General features: G+C 42.5%; 1 protein-coding gene and 1 pseudogene across 1 annotated transcript in view; one reads left to right on the top strand and one right to left on the bottom strand.

Moving 5' to 3' along the window:
• The window catches only part of RREB1 (ras responsive element binding protein 1), a 176,070-nt gene that overhangs the window by 150,187 nt on the left and 10,097 nt on the right, over nt 1–15,786 (bottom strand). The gene's annotated exons all lie outside the window — the stretch shown is intronic.
• LOC112838417 (U4 spliceosomal RNA) lies at nt 8,617–8,776 on the top strand (annotated as a pseudogene).

Below are 15,786 nucleotides of genomic sequence, written 5' to 3'. Positions count from 1 at the left end.
GGCCACCTACTGGATTTTTTCAGCTCAAGAGCTGGGCAGAAAAAGAGCAACTTACTGCCCTTGTTCAAAGGAAAGCGAGTTACAGACTAGAAGCTAGACAGACTTTATTATTCAGAACCCACGGGGATTTGCAGGATAATAGTTCAGACACAGTCTGTTACTACCCTCCTCTCAAGGAAAAAGCCAATTATTTCCCCCTACCTAAAGAGTTTAGCAGGAGTGTGAAACGTAAAAGCTTCTATGACATCTTTATCCCGGGCACAAGGAAAGAAAAAAAAAAAAAAGGTGGCAAAATTCAAATAGTTTTGCTTATTTTTGCTAAGATACCAGGAGGAAAAAAAAGGTTTAAATGACTTGTCAGTTTTTTCACATATAGAAAAGGATTATCAGCTACTTTCACTTTCTAACGAACAGCTCTCATCTCCTAAATGAGTTCTCTGTAAGGCGTTTAATTTAAACCGAAGTCATTTTGATTAATAGAGAAAGAGATGGGGTTTTTTAAATATCTTTTTTTTTTTTTTAAAGCATGAGCATTCTGTTAGATGTGACCCTTGAGATCAGAGAGCAAAGCTAGAAAAAAATGGAAGTTACGACTCATTCAGGAAGAGCACACTGAAAGTGAAAGGTTCATTGATGAGCCTCTAGCTCTCAGGCGGTGGTGGTGGAGAAGCTCAAGGTGGGAGCTGAGAAAGGCAGGTCTGAGGGGAAGGGGTGGGGCAGCTGGGCTGGAGGGTGTGCTGGGAACCTGCATGCTGTTCCAGCACCCTTGCTCACGGTTGCGTATCACAGGGTCCCCAAAACTGTGATTTCTCAAAAACGGTCGAGGTTTGAGAGGTCCTGGTAGTTAGAGACTGTGCCTCGGGGGGCGGGGAGGGGGTTGCTGATCCCCACAGGAGTGCTGCCTCTCAGGAGAGGGCAACGAGAACATACGTGTGCGCGTGGGAAGGATCTCAGGGCCTCCTGTGACACATCTCTCCAGACTCACGATACTCATCTACATAGGAGGAAGCCGATTCAGAGAGCTGATGTGACTTGCCAAGGTCCAGAGCCACGTAAGCCTGGGACTCGGGTTTGGGACTCCTGATTCCCAGCGTCCAGTGTCTTCTCACTACTTGAAATCTGAAGGTATCCATCAGACGGGGGCTTGACAAGGCCACGTTGACGCTGTGGGCAAGCACCACCAGTGTCTGCAATGTCATCAGGAGGCGTGGCGTTGGTACAGATTCCTGGAACCCTGCCAAGCTCTCCAGTTGTCTGGTGGCAGGCCATCCAGGAGGAAGAGAAAGCAGGGAAAGAGAGAAAAGCATGGACATGGCCAGCAGCCTAGGGCAAAAACCCACCAGGACGACAGCTGCCTCAGCGGGCGTGTCCCTGGGGGCTTCTCATCTGCCCTGGGCCTTTCCCTCAGCTCTCTGGCGGCTCAAGTAGCCTGAAGCACTGCTTTTACCTGCCTCTCTGTTCTCTGTCCCTGCCACTGTCCCAAGCAGCTAAGGATATCCCCACGGACATGGTCTCCTTTGGTTTTATCGATACCAATTGTAGGGAGTTTCGGAGCCACAAAAACCTGCCCTGCAAATAGGTTTGGACCACGAAGTTGGATACAAACCAAAGTGCACACGTACCAAGAGCCCTGACTCCATCTTTTGCCAAGGGGTTTGCCTGCACAATCTCTTCTGACCCTTGCCATGACCCTTGGAGACAGATATAGGCTCCCCTTTTGTAGAAGGGACATTTAGAGGGGTTAGAACTGTCCAAGGTTAGAGCGACCCTGTGTCACGCCCATGTGCAGGCTTCACCACCACTGTTCCAGAAATCACACCCGTGAGGGCCCCGCCGACCCGCCTGACCCCTCCTCGAAATAAGGATGCTGACTCTCTTCAAAGGGGCTGTGATTAAAACAGACCAACAAATCTCACTTGCTTTGTTCGGACAACTCTGAATGCTCCAGTCCACCCTCCCTGTCAGTGAGCGTCACCTCGAGGACAGGAAGGAACAGGGCTGCCGAAACGCCAGGCGGAAGGCAAGTTTCCTGAGATGGTAGAGGGGTAGTCAGTTACCCCCTTGCTAGCTGAAAACTCACCTCGTTGTTAAGTCTCCTCCTGGAATTGCTACTCCTGCTGTCCCCAAATGCAAAGCAGGACACTGGATTGGGCAAAGCTGGGGAAGGGCCCTTATTTAAACTGTGATCAAAAGAGTGACAGATGGTAAGGAGGACTTTGGGATGAAAGGGGGAAAAAAAAACCTGTTCTGAGCACAGACATACTGTTTTCCTGCCTGCCCCGTGCACGCACCAAATTTCGCCAAGCTACCAGGACTAAGGTTAGGGAGCGGTCGGGAAGCTGGGCGAGCGCTTTTGCAAGCAGTTCCGGTGCTCTGAAGAGCAGCCACTGGAAGGAGGGATGAAGGAAGATGTGGCATCCATGCAGTGAGAGAACTCTGCTGGCCAGCTAACTACAGCAAGCAGTTTTTCCACTGAAGGAACCATCCAGAGGAAACTGGTAAGCTGGAACGTTTGGAACTCAGATGTATGACTGAGTCATACATAGATGTATGACTCTATGTATGCAGAGTCTACCATCACCAGCTGCCTCCTCATGCTTCATCAGCTGTACTTGCAATGGGGGTTTCAAACGACAGAACATGAGTGGAGCTAGTATGGAACTCCAAAATCTGGAGAGCAGAGGCCCTCATTCCATCCTGAAAGGAAGATCAATTGTAGGTGTGTAGGCGTGGGTGCTCTCCATTTAGAAGGGACTGGTTTCCAGTTTCTGAGCCTCCTGAAAAGAGTCCAGAGTTGTGCACAGGGTTTAGGCTGCTTTCCTGAGAGGTTGATATACCAAGCAGTCCCTACTCTGGGCTCTGATCACAAGTCACAATGTCTTTCTGGAGGCTCGATGGAGAAAGTTCTGTGCAGGGGTGCAAGGGGGAGGGGAGGTAGTGTATCAGCTTAGAGGAGGCACCTCTGGAACCAGAAATACCTACCCGTGGCAGATGCCAAGAAAACCCCAAGTTGCTGAAAATTACTGGCTTTGAATCTAAAGGCGCTCCTAGATGGGGCCCACAGCACCTGTCAGGCTCCTACAGACCCAGAAGGGTCACCGAGAGGAGATGCTTTCACGATAATCTCACCTGGCCAAGAAAGAAGCGATCTGAAATCTTAACTGGCTGTGGCAGAAAGATGGTACAAGAACACAGGCCTTGTCATGCTTGCTTTATTGGTGGCCAGGACCCGGTGGGTGGGCTCTCCTGGTTAACCAAGGTTCCACGCTGGTTGAAACTGCTTTGTAGATAACGATCAGTCAGATTTACCTGACTGCTTTTGTGATGGAAGGTTCCCAGTGTGGATGTGAAGGTTTCTTCACCACGGCTCTCCCCACGTGTGCGAGAACATGGTTCAAAAGATACACTGCAACAGTAGGCAAGACCAGCCCGTCAACGGGATCTGCGATTGCTCAAGGGCAAGTCCATAGTTTCCTTAAGAGAAAGACTACCTACAACAAAGATGCTACACACACACACAAATCCTCGTTGTCTCCCTTATTAGCTAAACAACTTAGACAAATTATCTAATCTCTCTGAGGTTCAATTTCTTCACTTAAAAGACATATAACATTAGATACTATCCAGGATTGCTATAAAATGTAATGCCCGCAAGTACTGAGCACAGAGCCTTGCCCATGGTGAACAGTGGTATTCATCGGCTCATAGGGCCACTTTCTACCAATTCCAGGGTCACAGCTGTATACCAACTGCATATGTTGGTCTCCTATATACTGAAAATTGCTTAATGATTCTGATTTCTTGACACATACCTTTATACATTGTATTTATTTATTTTTTTTAAAAAAAAGATTTTATTTATTTATTTGACAGAGAGAGACAGCGAGAGCGGGAACACAAGCAGGGGGAGTGGGAGAGGGAGAAGCAGGCTTCCCGCGGAGCAGGGAGCCCGATGTGGGACTCGATCGATCAGGACCTGAGCCGAAGGCAGACGCTTAACGACTGAGACACCCAGGCGCCCCATTGTATTTATCTATATGAGAGAGAGCACGAGCAGGGGGAGAGGCTGAGAGAGAGAGAGAGAGAGAGAGAGAGAGAGAGAAGCAGACAGGATCATGCCCTGAGCCCAAGGCAGATGTTTAACTGACTGAGCCACCCAGGTGCCCCTCTTGATACATTTCTATTAGAAATAAATTCCATGAGGGCAGACACCTTGTTTGTTTTATTAACTGCCATAATCCCCATGCTAACTAAATATCTGTTGTATGGACACACTGATAAACAAACTGGAGATGCCAAAACTGTTTGGAACAATTCCGTGTATTCATTTGCAGGTTTACAGCGATGTACAGGAGCATTTCTTAGATCCTAGGGACCACACTGCCCTGCGTCCCATTATTAGTGCATGATGCGAGCAAAGTCTATGGCAAACAATGTCTAATGTGGGGGTTCTCAACTTTGGTTTCAGGACTCCTTTAAGCACTTATAATTATTGATGACCCCAGGGAGCTTTTGCTTATGTAGATTATATCTTTCAGGATGTTCCATATTAGAAATTAAAACAGAATAAATTAAATGTGTTATCTAAAATAACGATAAACCTATCACACGTTAACATAAACAGCATACGTTTATGAAAAATAACTATATTTTCAAAACAAAATTTAATGAGAGGAGTACACTGCTTTACATTTTTGCAAATCTCTTTTAATGCCTGGCTTTACAGATGACTGGATTCTCTGCAGTCTGTGTGCTACGACCCATCATGTATCCTCTGGGTAAGTTGAGGGAAAAAGAGTAAAAAAAAGCAAATCCTATTATTGCCATAAAAATAGTTTTGACCTCCTAGACCCATCAAAAAGATAATCAGGGATTCCCAGGGTTCTCCAAGCCAGACTTTGAGGCCCACTGCTTGACCAATGATAACAAGAAGACACCATGTTAGCTTCTACTATTAGGGGTGTTTTTATTTTACAAACATCTGAATTTCAAATTTTAAAACCCAACCCCATTTTAAATCATTATAGATAGATAGATAGATAGATAGATAGATAGATAGATAGATAGATATTCAGCTGGAATCTGCCAGACACTGTAACTACCCAATATAAAACAAGGATGCACGTGCCTGTGTGTGTGTGTGTGTGCATAAAATATAACTTTCCACGCAGGGAGGCTGCAAACCCAACATGTCCAAAACTGACCTCTTTATCCTACCCCAAACCTGCTCCTCAGGGGTGAGGGTACTCCAAGTTTTCCAATGAAGATATTTTTCACCTCCCCAGAGTCAAGTCCTTTATGACATACTATCTTTCAGATTGCACTTTACTGGGGAAAGTACACTTTGCTTTTCCTAACCTCACTTCCTAAAAAGCATGCTTCTTCCTTAGAGTCTTTTTTTTTTTTTTTAAGATTTTATTTATTTATTTGGCAGAGAGAGACAGCCAGAGAGAGAACACAAGCAGGGGGAGTGGGACAGAGAGAAGCAGGCTTCCCGCGGAGCAGGGAGCCCGATGCGGGGCTCCATCCCAGGACCCTGGGATCATGACCTGAGCCGAAGGCAGATGCTTAACGACTGAGCCACCCAGGTGCCCCCTTCCTTAGAGTCTTCTTTAGAAGAATAGTTGAAAATTCTTCTTCCCCCATCCAGCCTAAACACAGAATCCCCATTTACCATGCCACTGCTTGATGGATTTAGAACCTTCATAAATGGATTTATCAGTTACATGTAATCAGCCTATATTAATTTTGATTGTATCATTGAAATACACTCAAGGATAGAATTTCATCCATTGATGGTTATTTATAAAACAATTTTTACTAAATTAGGCCTTGGCTTCGTGCCACCTGCATATGGCCAGGCAGAGCGTAAGACACAGCATTATAAATCAGATAATTTTATTTATTACAGGGAATCTTACCACTTTCCATCAAGTCGTCTTTGTGAAGATCGATAGAAAGTAGGTCTTGGTGCCAAGACAAAAACTGTTTCTCTTGCACAGATGGTTTGCTTTCTTATTATAAGCACCCTTTAAATCTTATTACTAATCATTTCCCTTATTTGCTCTGACCGCTAGGAAGCTCAAAGCCAACTCTGAAGCCCACACCTAGCAAACCATCTGGATTTCAGGACACAACACGTACATTTCTACTTGAGCTTTGATTCACTTACTATTTAAATACTGTTGTCCTATGTGTATGTCTATAATCCCTTTTGAGGATAGAGCCGGGCATACAAGAATAAGTAGATAGGGTGAAGCTTTAATCTACTTCAAGCCAAGTTTCTGAGATGAGCCCTTGAAGAGAACCGGCCAAAAGCAGTTGTGGCCCATATTATCATGTACATTTCCAGAACCATAGGAGCTGTTACTTAATATTACAAAGTTTCCATTACCACTCCTCTAAACCACTTTGAGGGGGCTCATTTGCAGAAGCTGTCCTGGAACCAAGGGACAGGAAGAAGAAGCAGGAACATATCAGGTCAGTTACATATATATCATCTTTTCTCTTCATAAATACCTATGAAATGCTATTAACAGTTGAGAAAACTGAGGCTCAAAAAGGTGAAATAATTTGCCTAAAGTTACATGAATAGAAATGATGAAGCCAGATGATGAAACCAGGCCTGTGGTATTCAAAAGCTCTGGGGGTATGTTCATTTTGTGAAAATTCAGGGAGTTATACATTTATGACGTGTACCCTTTTCTGTGTGGATGTTACACTTCAATAGGATGTTAGTTCACAAGGAGGAAAAAGGCAACAGGGCTCTTCCATCTCTCAGTGTAAGTCAACGTGACAAAACTCATATGGAGAGGAGCAGGAGACAGTCATAGTTAGAGGTATGGGCTGTGATGTTACTGCCTTACCTATTCAACACTGATGGCATTATTTTTAATGAATGAAATAGTAAATTTAACGAATGTATGCTTTATGAGGTCTCTCCAACCATGGGCCATTCTCCAAGGACAATGTGTCAGAGGTATGGTCTAAGTGACAGCCCATGCCAGTGGCCTGAGGCTGCCACAGTAAGGCAGGAAGCCTAAAATAGATGAAAAAGTCATAATGGTGATAACAATATGTGTCTCTTCTTTGGTTCTCTTTTCGGTAGGCTTTCTTCTTCTCCGTTGAAAACATGTACAAACACATAGAATATCCGTTAAGTTTCCACTTTGCTGGAGAGTAAGCTCTCTGACAGGCCTGGCAGTATTTTAGAAGAGTCCTATCATCTACCATTGTATATTATGAAACGTAAAATAACTTTATCACTAGCCTAAATAATACAGAGTAAGGATAGTAAATCTGCCTTTATAAAGCAAGCCCTGGGGCACCTGAGTGGCTCAGCTGGTTAAGCGTCAGACTCTTGGTTTCAGCTCAGGTCCACCATTTCAGGGTCCTGGGATCGAGCCCCGCATCAGGCTCCCCACTCACTAGAGAGTCTGCTTGAGATTCTCTCTCCCTCTGGCCTTCCCTCTGTTTATGTGTTCTCTCTCTCTCTCTCTCTCTCTCTCTCAAATAAATAAATAAATAAAATCTTTTAAAAAAGAGAGAAAAAGAAAAAGAAAGCCCTACCAGGGCACCTGGGTGGCTCAATGCGTTGAACATCCAACTCTTGATTTCAGCTCAGGCCCTGATCTCAGGATTGTGAGTTCAAGCCTCACTTTGGGCTCCACTCTGGGCGTGGAGCCTACTTAAAAGAAGAAGAAAAAAAAAAAAAGCCCTACTATATGAATCATTTTGAGGTTAAAATCCTTATGGCTTATCATGTCATGATTCATCTTGATTAGGGCAGTGCCCTGATCAGCACAAAATCAGATGAAAAGAGTAGAAGGAAGGGACTGTGCTGCGTGTCAGGAACCGGGTCCTGGTCTTGCCACTAACTAGTCACATTAAACAAGTCACTGAAAATGTAGGATTGTCCTTCCCTTTTCAGTAAGATGGAACAACTGAGCTAGATGATTTCTAAGGTTTCTTCATGACCAAACACTCCACAATTCTGAAGTGGCTCGGAAATAAGTATACTGAATTCCCACAGGCATATGGCACATTAACAGACATTAACCACCCTCTCATGAAAATTACAGAGCCCAATTAGGGCACGGGAAGCCACCCCACTTCTGCAGGACAGTAAGCAAATGGAGTGCTTATGGGCAAAGCTTTGATGTTCCTTTAAAACACATCTGGGCTTCCTCCCGTCCCTAGACATCTGTCAATCCTGTTATAGGCCATGAACCTGGCCATGATAATAGCTCTGAAGGATTCTTACCTGACTCAAAGGCCTGGCAAGGACAAAAGAACCAGGGTACAAAATGGGGAGGCTAAGCAAATGATGAACAACATTAGAAGCCTTTGAAAAGATCTCTTCAAACCCCCAAGTGATCTTAGTGACTGGGCTGTACGGATTATTATCAGATGGACAGCATCTCTAGAAAACAGAAAAATCCTGGGCACCTGGGTGGCTCAGATGGTTAAGTGTCTGCCTTCGGCTCAGGTCGTGATCCCAGAGTCCTGGGATCGAGTCCCGCATCGGGCTCCCTGTTCCTTGGGAGCCTGCTTCTCCCTCTGCCTCTCTCTCTCTCATGAATAAATAAATAAAATCTTTAAAAAAAAATAGAAAACAGCTTTGCGCAGTGGCAGTATCGTAGCCAATGAGGTTTATCCGAGGCGCGATTATTGCTAATTAAAAAAAAATAGAAAACAGAAAAATCCTATTTGATTATATAGTTAAAAGCAGAAAATCCAGTGGCTCAAAGCGAAGTTCTGGAGAGAGGTAGACATTATCTTCTTTCTCACAACAAGGATGCAGAGGCTGTATGACCACAGGCAAGTGTCCTTAGGTCTCTAAGTCTTAGTTTCCTCTTCAATTGATTATTAATAGAAGTTAAAGAGGGTTCTTGTGAGGAATAAATGGGAGAATATACCCAAAACACTCGGCATAGAGCCTGGTGCAAGGGGAGAGCTCAACAGCTCCTCCACCCCACCCCAAAATCCTCTTATCTCCACATGGGCATCTGCTAAGAAGTCACTAGTCTGTCTGATATACCAGTTTCCTGTACATGCCTTCCTTTTGTAGAATCTCTGCCCCAAGCTCTGGGGACGCTAAATGCCCAGTAAGGACTTGCTAAAGGAATGAATAATGTATAAGGCACATAACACAATACCAAGACACAATTATGATCCAAGTGGACCCTCCGGGCCCATTTCTGTTGGGAGACCAGTTCATTTTGTAATTACCTAAAGTCAGGATTTTGTTTTTAGGATCCATAAAGACAAGGACCATTCTGAGTCAGCTGTCTGACTCAGGGCAAGTTATTTAACCTCTAAATGCCTCAGTTTCCCCTTCCATAAAATGGGCCTAATAGTAGTAGTCTACTCACAGGATTGAACATGAAGTGCCCAACACGTGGCACTTACTAGGCATTAGCTACATTACATCAAACCTCCTGAATGATGAATTTTTCCATTAAGTGATGTGTGAGCAATGAAAACGAAAGCCTATCTGTTTCCAGGTCCTGTGTGACTGTCAGTACCACCAGGGAATCTTTGAAAATATTCAAGTCCCTGCCTCCTCCTCCACCCCTGCCTCTTGTCTTACTCCCTTGGTGTAGGTCAGGCCCAGGAATCTGAATTTTCAATGAATCCCCTGAGGGAGTCCCAGCAGATGGTCACTGAACTGGCAAATACTGGCTGGAACATGCAGAAGAAACCAGATCAAATGTTGGGTGATTCCCCTCTCCCTCCAAGAGACGGATTTATGGTTTGGGTAAAAACCATTAAGAATACATTGGTTTTTTCTTTGGTTTCACTTTGAGTTTCTGCCTCCTGTGATGCAAAATGAAATCATAGGAAGGCACACAGTGTGGGTCCTCACCTCCCACGTGAGGTGGAGTACCATATGACCAGAAAGCTTAGAATTGAAACACAAGTCAAGGGGAACATACATATATATGTATGTATGTATGTATAGGTTCCTATATTTACGTCCTTTCTTGCTTTTTTAAAAACCTTGTAACTCCATTGAGACATGTGTGACACATGGACACATGGAAAAGAAACAATGTCAGTTACCGGCCAGAGGAATCTTACTTAACCCTGGATTCGAATCAGTGTATGAAGTTGTGACTCTCATCTCATCTTTACAGTACTCAATTTAGAGAGAAATAAGAGCCCTGGAAATAAACCATAACAGGGTCTCAAGCACACTGTGGGGGGCCTATAAGAAAGGATTGACATATAATGATCTCAGAAATTTAAAAGAAATAATGAACAGAAAGCAGCCTAATATACAGGATAAAATTAACCAGACTGCCAAAACTCTCAGACAGGTTTCAGCAACAGAAGTCAATGGGATAACAACAGTTTAAAATTATGCAAAATGGATAAAATGTTCAATCCCATGAGACCAGAGTAGTAATTGTGATGGACAATCAACCCAATGGAAGCACCCATATTTCCTGCCTGCTCTTAGCAGTATCTTACACAGCACAAGCACTTAGTATTAACCAAAGATGATCATAATCAGCTCATAAAAGATACTAAATAAAAACATAAAAATATTGTACACCCTCCAAAAAGCTTTAAAAATATCATTTATCATAGCACCAAAAATTTTAGGGTTCCTAGGAATATATATCATATATATTTCTGCATGTATATGTAGTAATATGTTTGATATATGTCAAATATAGTTTTATAAAGAAAATTACAAAACTTTCTTGGGACACTGAAAAGGACATAGACATAGAGAAATCAGTGTCTGTGCACTTATATAATGTGTACTATGTGCTTTACACATGTTATATGCAACACATTTAGTCATTTAATCCTCTCAAATATCCGATAAGGTAGGTACTCTTATGATCCCTATTAACAAATAAGGAAATGGAGCTACATCAAGGTTAAATACATTCTCCAGGGTGATGTGGCCAAGGAAGAGCAGAGCCAGGATCTGAGCCCCAGGAAGTTGGGCACCCTCCTTTTGAAGACTCTGTACACTGCGTTTCAATGTGGTGGACTCCCCCATTGTAAACATGTCACTTCTCCCCAAACTGGTCCACAGATTCCGTGCAGTCCTAACAAAAACTCCAACAAGTCCTGTTAGGGAATTTGTGCTGCTTCTAAAATTTACTTAGAAGGGCGAAGAGCCAAGAACACCAAGACAGGCTTGAAGAAGAACAAGGTGGAAGAACATGCCCTCCCAAACATCCTGACTCACTCTAGGCTGGGATAATGAAGACAGTGCAGGGTCAGATCAAGCATTGACAGAGACCAATGGAAGAGAATAGGGAACACAGAAACTGATTACTAAGGTCTATTGCACAAACAGCCACTGATATATGACACAGGTAGTATAAGTCGTGGTTGGGCAACCAAATAATCATTTACACAAAAAATGAAAATAGGCCCCTACCTTACAACATTTGCAAAACCCGCTTCACATAAATAAAATACAATAAAATCACATGTGAAAGGCAACACTACAAAGAATAAAAGAAAATATCTTCATGAACTGAAGATAGGGAAGAATTTCTTAAACAAGATGCAAAAGTATCAATTGATAATCCAACAATATTGAAATTAAACAGCCTGTGTGCCTCCAAAGGCATCATAAACTAAGAGGAAAAAAAAAGTCACAAAGTGCTCAGATATTTGCATATAATCGACAAAATATTCCTATCAGAATATATAAAGGAGTCCTACAAATCGGCAACAAATCAGTAAGAAAAAAGACAATCCACAGAAAAACGGGCAAAAAGTTTAAAACACCCGAGGAAAAAGGGTAGCCAAACAGCCAAGAGACCTTATGAATCAGGGAAAAGCAAATTAAAACCACAATGAGACCTCATTTCCTATTCACCAGATTGGCAAAAATTGAAAAGTCTAGCAATACCGAGTTTTGGTGAAGATGTGGAGAAATAAGAACTCTCATTCACAGGGAGTCCAAACTGGAACAACCACCTTGGAAAACTGTTTGGAATTAGAGTGGAAAGTGAAAAATCCAAACACCCTACAATCCAACAACCCACCTCTCCTTTGCACCCTGGAAAACCTTTTGTATAACGGGATTAGGAGATTTACACACATACAAGAATGTTCTCGACAGCCTTTTTCATAAGACTCAGAAGCTGGAAGCACTTCCAATGTCCATCAAGAGTAGAGAAACGCATCGTCGTTGTACATAGGCATGCCAAACAATTAAAATGAAGGAATCACAGCTCTAGACCTCAACGTGGCTGAATCATGCAAGCATATTGTTAATAAAACGAACAAGTAAAAAGTAATACACGCCAAACACTTGCAAAACTAAGTGATAGCGTTTAAGGAGACCTACATAATTGTAAATTTCCCATGGAGGGAAGAGGAAGGTGGTTTTGAAGCAGATTTCTTTTTTTTTTTTTTTTAAGATTTATTTATTTGGGTGCCTGGGTGGCTCAGATGGTTAAGTGTCTGCCTTCGGCTCAGGTCATGATCCCAGGGTCCTGGGATCGGGTCCCGCATCGGGCTCCCTGCTCCTTGGGAGCCTGCTTCTCCCTCTGCTTCTCTCTCTCTCTCTCTCCCTCTGTCTCTCATGAATAAATAAACAAAATCTTTAAAAACAAAACAAAACAAAAGATTTATTTATTTATTTGAGAGAGAGCACACACACAGGGTGAGGAGGGGCAGGAGACGGGGAGAATCTCAAGCTGACTCCCCGCTGAGGGTGGAGTCCAACTGGGGGCCATCTCCAGGCCCTGAGATCATGACCTGAGCCAAAAATCAAGAGTTGGATGCTTAAGCAACTGAGCCACCCAGGCACCCTCTGAAGTAGATTTCCAAGGCAGCGTTCTATTTCTTAGTCTGAGTGGGGGTTACGTATGCCACGTGTTCATTATTCTTTAAACCACATATATCTGTTCTCTACACTATTCTGCATGTATACCGTATTTCATAATTTCTGATTATCCTCTTAAGCACGATTCATCTTCCTTAAAGGGAAAGAGGCTTGCTTTTCAAAAAGAAAAGCACACCACATACTTTCAAACCACAACATTCAAAGATATATTTCAGATGATAATCCAGCGAAGAGAGCAAGAGTGTTCAATTACATGGAACCCTAAATAAAAGCGACAATGAGGTCACCAAAATCTGATTTTACTACCATTTTTATACAAGTGAGAAGACGAAAGCCTGGTTATTCACATGGATGTTGGGTTGCATTATCCGCTGGGGGGATTACCATAAAAATAATTAGAAAAGAGGTAAGAAATGCAGAGCAGAACAAATCCTTGATGATGCTTGAGTCACATTTTAAAGCCAAGCTCTAAGATTGATATAGAGCAACACAACAGTACTTTTCAACACTTGTTTTATATTTCTTCATCTTTTGCCTTAAAACAGAATTAAGAGCCCTTACCCAAACCTAAGACTTCCCACTCTGATGGCAACTAAGTACAGAGCTATACAGAAAGTACAGTATATTTCCCCAAATGTCTCAACTCACACTCGGACAGCAAATGGATTTCTGCTCTGCCCGAGTTTTCTGAAAATGGCTCTGCATTTGTTTTTACTGGGAGGCCACTTAAATCTTACCCACTTGTTTAGCTGCAAGGATTGAAACAAAATGTTTGCTGGCAAAACAAACACTGGTTTTAAAATTCTCCACTTGGGCTGCTGGATAAAACACTTGTTTACTGAAACAAATGTTTTATTTGGAAAACGCCTGCCAGTGTGGACACTTTCCAAAAAATACACCATGGTGTGCTAGGGTGGTGATGTCTCACCCTCGATAGAAGCTGGCATTTTAGGGTAACCTCACAAAGGAGGCTACCCTCAGAGAAGAGAAGCACAATGGGAAAACCAATCTGTTCAAAAAAAAAAAAAAAAATCAACCCCTAAGGCCTAAAATGTTCTTGGGTCTTTAAATAGGCTAGTTCAATCCCCTCAAAGTTAATCTCTTTATAATCAAGGTTTATGAATGAAATAATAAAATAATAATAATAATAATGGAGCCAAGCCTCTTTAGATTTATTCTATGCCTTCTGGCTCTCCTATGTGACCTGGCATGAAAGACCATTTCTATCTCTTAATAAGATACACTAGAACCCTGAAAGGCACTTGTGATGAGCACCAGGTGTTTACAATCACTAAATTTAGTGTTTGTAAACACAATACAATTTAGTGGTGAAGCACTAAACTGTACACCTGAAACTAATATTACATTGTCTGTGAACTCCTTGAAATTTAAATAAAAACGTAAAAAAAAAAAAAGAAATGCCATTATTAACCACAAAATAGGATTGAGCATAAGGCATGTCTAACTTGAAACCCATCCAAGGAGATTTACTTTCTTAGGTAACAGGGGAACATCCTGAAGGATAGCCTTGGGACCCTGTGGTAACTTTCATATGAAGGCTCCAGTAAACACTTTGACCAATTAAGACTCTCACCGATAAAAGCTCAAGAATTTTTATCAGTGGTTTCCTGCTAATGCCAGGCAATGAGAAATAGAACGGATCATTGTTATAGACCATAATAATGGCCTCCAAACTGTTTAAAAGTACATCCCCCATCTTAAAAAACATTTTGCATATATCCAAGTATATGCACATTTTATGTATCATCTATATACTACTATTAGACCACATAAAACATATACAAAAATGGACAATGCAAAGGACTTAACAGACATTTCTCCAAAGAAGACGTACAGCTGACCAATGAGCACATGAAAAGATGCTCAACATCATTAGTCATCAGGGAAATGAAAATCAAAGCCACAAGATACCACTTCACATCCACTAGGGTGGCTATAATATGAAAAAAAAAAAGGGCTACAAAGATGTGGAGACTAGAACCCTCCTACGCTGTTTGTGGGAAAGTGAAATTGGTGTAGCCACTGTGGAAAACAGTCTGGTGGTTCCTCAAACCATGTTAAGCTTGGAGTTACCACATGTGTAATTCTCCCCCCAGGTATCTACCCAAAGAACTGAAAACAGAGATTTGAACTGATACCTGTATGCCCCTGTTCGGAACAGCGTTATTCAAAATAGCCAGAGCGTGGAAACAACCCAGATGTCCATCAACAGATGGGTAAACAGAACGTGGTCTACGTAGATGATGGAATATTACTCAGCCATATAAAGGAATGAAGAACTGACACATGCTACAACATGGATGAACTCTGAAAACATAAGCCAAACTCAAAAGGACACACAGTAGCCCCCCCTTATCTGTGGGGGATGCGTTTCCAAGAACCCCAGTGGATGCCTAAGACCACAGATAGTACTGAACCCTACATATACTATGTTTTTCCTATTCATCCATATATATGATAAAGTTTAATTTAGAAACTTTAACACGGCAAGACATTAACAAGCAAGAGATTAACAATAAAAAAATAGAACAACTGAAAGAATATTCTGTAATAAAAGTTATGTGAATGTGGTCTCTCTCTCAAAATGTCTTACTATACTCTACTCACCCTGCTTCCTCTTGGATTGGTATGAGATGATAAAATGCCTATGTAATGAGAGGAAGTGAGGTGCATGACGTAGGTGCTGTGATGAAGCGTCAGGCTGCTACTGACCTCTGAGCATACCTCAGAAGGAGGATCATTTGCTTCTGGACCACGGTTGACCACAGTTAACTGGAAGCACAGAAAGCGAAACCGTGCATAAGGGGAGGACTACCATATACTGACACAAAATATCTAGAATGGCCATAAAAGACAGAAAGTAGAGTAGAGGGTGAAGTGGGACTTGGGAAGTTACCGCCTAATGGCTAGGGGGTTTCTCTTTGGGGTGATGAAAA

The sequence above is a fragment of the Callorhinus ursinus genome, unplaced genomic scaffold (genome assembly GCF_003265705.2).
Source record: "Callorhinus ursinus isolate GAN/ISIS: 27379988/994484 unplaced genomic scaffold, GSC_fseal_2.0 scaffold26, whole genome shotgun sequence".
Classification (NCBI taxonomy): domain Eukaryota; kingdom Metazoa; phylum Chordata; class Mammalia; order Carnivora; family Otariidae; genus Callorhinus; species Callorhinus ursinus.
This window is presented reverse-complemented; position numbering and strand designations above follow the sequence as displayed.